We start from the raw sequence: 6,552 nt of genomic DNA on the forward strand, positions 1-6,552 counted from the left end.
TTGCACTTTCTCCAATGATAGACATTTGCTAGTTTACCTTTAGGAGCCCTGGCTCCTCTCTCCCTTCCTTCTCTTTAAAAAAAAAAAAAAATGTTTGAAGAAAAAGATCTGATAAATTCACTAATTCTCAGGTAAATTGTCAATAAGGTTTAAATTATGACCATACTCTTTCTGATGTGCTGGCAATTGGCTTGAAAACAAAGCAGGCAGGGATTGTCTAACTTTAAAAACTTTTCAGCTGTTTATATAGCGATTCTAAAACTATTCACCTCTAACCACTGTTTTTATTAAGACTGCCCCACTTATAAGCTATACATTTTTTAAAGATGTTTCTTATCAAAACAAATTTATTAAGTTGTTTCCCACTAGTGATCTTCTGGGTTGATATAATTTTAATGAAAAACAGAAACTTGTCTATGGCCATGCCACCCTGAACATGCCCAATCCCGTCTGGTCTCGGAAGCTAAGCAGAGTCGAGCCAGGTTATTACTTGGATGGGAGACCACCTAGGAAGGCCAAATGTCATAGGCATGAAAAAGAAAAAAATAAGGGATTATAAACTGACAAATTTCTTGCAATCTGTGAGGTCAACCAAGGGTTGCCTCACCTAAAAACAAAACAAAACAAAACAAAACAAAACACCCTCGAAACTTAACTTAGGATATGTAGCTTTATGTTGACCTGGTTTGTTTGTAAAGACCAATATGTTTGGATGAGAGGAAGTGCCACATATGCCCATGGAGGATTTATAGTTTATCAATCACCAAATCTGTAAGCTCCGCTTCCAAAATATATTCTCATTTTACCATTCTACGTCAAATCCATGGTTGAAATACTAGCAAAATAATTTTTCATCTGGAATATTATTGAAGTCTCCTAATCATTCTCCCTGCCTCCACATTTGTCCTCCCCATCCTCCACTTCATTCTTTATTCAGTAGCCAGAGTAATGGGCTCGAAGGATAATTCCAGTCACATCCTCCTTGCTTAAAACCCTCAATGGCTTCCCAAACCAATTAAGATGAAATCCAAAATCCTTTTCAAGACCCCAAAGGCCCTAAATGATTTGTCCCAGATTTCCTTGCTGATCTCTCCTTCTGCTATCCCTTCTTCTCATTCCTTGGATTCAGGCTACAATAGCTTTCTTTTTCTTCTTATTTATACAGGAAAAGTTTATTCCTAGCTCAGGGCTTTTGTCTCAATTGTCTGCCCTACTTGGCATCTAACAGATCTTCATGCGACCACCTCTTTCTTAGGACTTAAGGTTTCTGTTCAGTATCCCCATCTCAGAGAGGTTTTCTCTGACCCGACCTTCCCCTACCTGTCCCATCTCCCACTCACTCTACCTCACTGTTCACTTTATTTCCAGAGCATGATCCCCCTTGGGAATCATCTTGTTTATCTGTATGTTTGTAGTTTGTCTTCTCTCACCCACTGTATGCTCCATGAGAGCAGGGACTTTGGCTTTCTTGGTTGTTTGTTCAATCCCAGAGCCTAGAACAATGCCTGCCACTTAGCCAGTGCTTAACAAATATCTGTTGAATTTGAAGAAAAGTACCAGAAAATATATCAGCTTCTTTTGTACCACCAAAAAGGATTAGAACAAGTCATCAAGTACCATTTAGGGGCAACAAACAAAACACAGAACAGTGTCTGGAAGCAAGATGTTTTGATAGAATGATTAGTCCAAATGAGATAAGGGGGATTTATTTTGAACAGTCCAAAAGTGAACGGGCTTAAATCATGGCTGGTTGGACTGGACTGGTCATCAAGTAGCAAAATAAACATCAGTTTGATTGGATATTTTAGTATGTTGTGTTCTATTTTATTAAAACAGCAGTATTTTTAAATGACTTGAAGCTTACAGTTCTGTTAAAATGACTCGTCAACTTGAAAAATGTGTTTCTTCAGGGTGGGAGGAGAGTTTTAAATTCATAATTCATTTCTTGCAATGTTCATTTATTAAAGCACAGCCATTTTCTCTCACACTCTTTTTGTGACATTAAGCCTTTTCCTCTCTTTTTATCATACTTTATACATGTATGTGCATACATATAAATACAAAATTATTAAACGTAGTTTATATTAGTAGAAAAAGCAGTTTTAATATTTTCATGTATAGAATGGAGCATGCTTTCTTATATTTCATTATAATTTGGCTTGTAATTTTTAAAGTATGGAAAGAATATGAACATAAGGAGCATATACTTTTTTACCCTCCCTATTTATGGCTCTAAATAAGAATTTCATCGACTTTATGTCTGGAACTATGACTAAAACAGATCAGGGAATAAAGCTCACAGAGATGTCTGAATTAATGGAATTATTCAGTTTCATACAACCCAAGGAAAGGACAGATCCCCTGTGGGCTAGAGGGTATAATCTATGCATTCATCTCTGTGTACTACCCTTCTTACTGAGGTTCTGTTAAACCATCACAATCATCCAGCTAGTGTGCCAAACACCAAATTAAACAAAGAGGTTATTTTTATAGATGGAGGTGGGAGGCATGGCAAAACATTTTTTAGAATAAAAAATGACTTTTTCTCAAAGCCCGGAACAGTAGCAGAAGGCTTTAAGAACATAAACATAACCAATCTGTCTATTCCAGGGGATAAAGGCTATGTTTCTTAAACATAAAAGAACAAAATTTCTAAGTAGCAAGCAAGTTGGAAGCATTTGCATAATGGATTCTATTTACATAAATTACTTTGCTTATAGTACTCATCTGATATGTCTTGGCAAAGGCGAAAGGCAGAAGTTGGAGTGGAATGAAAAGAGGGGTGAATGAATAGATCTAGGACTCCTTTCAGCACTTTTTGACTTTTCCCAATTCTTTGAAGTCTCTACTTCTTTAGGGGTTAATATGCACATTTTCCCCAAACTTCATACGCGTGGATGTCAAGAAGAATTCAATTTGGTCATTCTTGAACTCTCTGTACCCGCTACCCTGTTTTGTTCTCTTTTACGAAGGTAAAAATGAGTGTATCTGTCAACTACTGGAGCATGTTAACTCTTGTATGTTGGAATTTGACAGCCACTGGCTGTGAATTTTCTTGCCACAACAACCAAATGAAAATGTCAGCAATGACTCTTGCTGCTAAGTGCCAGATTTTCTCTTTCTCATATGCACCGTTTCCCTTTGATCGAAGAGAAAATTTCAGTTGTTTTACATAGCTCCAAAGCAAGGAGCTTATTTTCAATGGTATAATATGATAACTCACAATGTACAGTCTTTCCAAGAATAGGTAGGTGTTGGGGGTGTTCAGTGGGACCTCAGGTACATCTTTATTAGGACCTCAAGTTTGAAAAGGACATTATGGCCTCATAGATATATAGATGTAGAGAATTTATCAGTCAAAGGGGGCTATTTTCTAAGAATTTTTTGGCTGTCTGTTTCGGATCCCAGAACCAGTGGTGCTTCAGCTGAGGGAAAGATGTGAATGATGGAGGCAGCTAGTTGTTCACATTATGGCCTACCTTCCTAACTCAGGGTCTTTGATTTGATGAGAACTGGGCAGAACAGAACTTATTTTATTCCTCAAGTCCCAAGCTCCAGAATTAAGTACTGATGTACACTAATTCATCTACAGTGAGATTGGTCTTTGCAAATGTGTAAAGCTTTGGCCATGCTTATGAGATCAGTTGGGAATGTATTTACCTGCAGCTAATGGTATATCCACCTAAGGGTGGCTTAGGCAAATAACTACTTATTATTATACTATCACAAATACTATAGTATAGTACAGCTTTTAGCATTGGTTTAGCTTCTCAATGATGCTGTGAAAAACTCATGTCTTTTTCTATCTTTTCATTCTATCATCTCTAGTATACTAGCCTTAATCCCTATGCTTGTTGGTTCATGGTTGCAAGATGATTCCCATAACTTCATGTGTGGAAACTCCATTTAATGCAGGAAGAAGGGGAAATGAGAAAATAAACGAGACCAGTAGCATCTGCCCTCTTTTATCAGAAAAGAAACAATTCCCCCCTCCCACAAAGTTACCCTACCGACTTTCCTCTCAAAGTTTTTGTTTTATTTTACTTATTTATTTATTTATTTTTGACCAGAATGTGTGAAATGACAACTCTTATCTGTTAATGAGGCTGGAGAAGTAAATATTTAGCATTAGTAGTCATCTAATGAAGAGACAGGCAAAGGAAAATGTATCGAGTGAGCCTAAACTACGTCGGTGTCAATTACCAAGGAATTATAATACTCTGAATAGGTAAAATTATTCTACATTCAAAGTCAGGAGCAGTTGTTTTTTTGAGTATTCCAGGGCCAGTTCTAACTTTTCCCTTTTACTGATTTTTGCCTTGCCTTTTAGAATGATGATTCTGTTCTTTCTCTGTTGCCTTCTCGGAAGGATGGCTGAGGTTCTTGATGGGTTATATTCTCCAGAAAGCTGAAATGCGATTGTAAATACACTTTAACAGAAGGGATATTGGATACAATTTTGAGTAGAAAAAGGGAGATACTGCTTTCAGAACTTAAATAAGTTTTGTTTTAGTTTTGGAATCAATAAAAATCTGGGAGGATGAATGCTTGTCAATATGTAAACTGCTTTAAGTTATTGACTGATTGACAAAATCCCCCATTATTTCTCTTGCCTCCAAGAACACATGTTCAAAGCATTAAGGTAGAAGCTCTTGAAAGTATTTGTCTCTTACCATGAGAAATGCATATGAGGAAGCCCCTCATCTGAAGATTTTCTCAAGTCACGGGGCATACACTGTAGGATATTGCACCATTCCTAACAAAGCCTTCCCAACCTGTGCTGGAAAGACAAAACAATGCATCTTGTAGTGAAAAGACAAATACCTTTCCCTCCTTCTTGGCATGGAGCAGGCAGCTGCCAAGTAAAGGTAGCTGGCGGGATTCCCAGAGACCGAGTTTGGGCCATGGATTGGGCAGAGAAGCAGTTGCCATCTCATTATTTCATTGTCGTGTGGTTCCCTGGCACACTTGCTGACATGTAGAATCAAAGTAGAAATTACTACTGTCAGAGAAGTGATAATAATGGCAGTGACTCTGTTCAGTTCTTCATTGTTTTCTGGGGACAATCACCTCAATTTAGTAGACCTGCTTTCAGTTGCATTAACCCCCTAAGAAGGTGGTTGGTACATGCTTCTTGAACTGGTGACACTGGGTGATTTGTTATAATAATGGTTTGAGGGCCAGACATATTAGTCACTGTCACTCAAGGAAAGAGGAGGAAAGTGTATTCAGAAACATAATCTATTATGCCAGCAGGGAGAAAACAAAAATAAAGCTTAAAGCCAAAAAAACCAAATTCTCTTTTAGCCCTTTTAAAAGCTAAAGCATGGGAAACATACACCTTGGGGGACCCTAATGCAGAAACACTAGAAAAGTGAAAAATTCACTCATCATGATGTTAATCAATAGGAAGTCAATATTTGGGCAATTGGTGCATATGTTTATTAGTCTCATCACTCCTTCCCAATTTCTCTCTCCTTTTAAATTCTTCTTTTTATTAGGAGTGATTATTTGGGAGCAGCTGTAATCTCTCTGGGTTATGTGACCAAAAGAACAGAGATAACCCAACAACAGGCAGTGAATATTCCTGCAGGCGCGAATACACAATCTTGTTTTGGTTTGTGAATCTGTCTATACTCAAGTGCCATCATACCATAAAGAGACATTAAACAAAGAGTGTCATTATCTCTGAGCAATTTTCCCCATTATGTATATGTGTCTATATACGTTTATAATTCTATGCGTGTGACTTACCTCATTATAAAATCCAAACTTAAAATGTGTGGGTATAAAGGATTACAAGATTTTATTCACAAAAGTGAATTAATGCAAAATCAGAATGAAGGAAAAATAATGGTAGAAAAATAAGGTAAGGCCTCGGTAAAAGAGCATATATAATAAATGATATTTGAAATTTAAATAATTCACTTGAGTTAGGCTGCAAATTTGGCTGTTTTCTAGCAGTCAAAGAAAAGAGGGTGACTTGCTATGATTCTCAGTTCTGTATAATGGAAACAAAGCAATTGCTAAAAAGGAACAAAAAGCTCTATCCTACTGTGAAAAATGAAATATTTTTTTTCTATTCTAATAAGTTTTATTTCATAGGTCTAGATGTTGTATCTTAAAAAGTGTTATCTATAAAGCACTGAGGGGTGGGGTAACTAGTGCAACAAACAAACAAAACTAGTTTTATATCTTTCTTTGGAATGTTGAATTGGCATCAGCTGGGTACTTGGGGCTCTAAACAGGGAAGTAAATACCATTAAAAGGAGAGATTCTTACTAATGTTTTTAAAGAGATTAGATGGCGTAAAAAGTGTGGATATTTTTGTTATCAGACAATCAAGGTGATTCATGGAGCTGAACTGAGTCATTGAGAAATGATAAAAAAGAACACACTTTCGAGAACCAAAGAGAATCGAGCAAATGGAATGTCCCCTGCTCTCTAAAAGATATTCAGATGACCACCAGAGAGTTGCTACTGGATGTGCTATGGTTGTTCAGCCAAAGCTGAAGGCCAAGGGAAACATGCTCCAATGTGGATGGTCATGGT

The 6,552-nt window shown here is 37.0% G+C and overlaps 1 pseudogene; it reads left to right on the top strand.

The window, feature by feature from the left end:
- Positions 1–412: 412 nt before the first annotated feature.
- On the top strand, positions 413–531 carry LOC112471585 (annotated as a pseudogene).
- Positions 532–6,552: the final 6,021 nt, after the last annotated feature.

This window comes from Pteropus alecto, unplaced genomic scaffold (assembly GCF_000325575.1).
Source record: "Pteropus alecto unplaced genomic scaffold, ASM32557v1 scaffold57, whole genome shotgun sequence".
NCBI classification, from domain to species: Eukaryota; Metazoa; Chordata; class Mammalia; order Chiroptera; family Pteropodidae; genus Pteropus; species Pteropus alecto.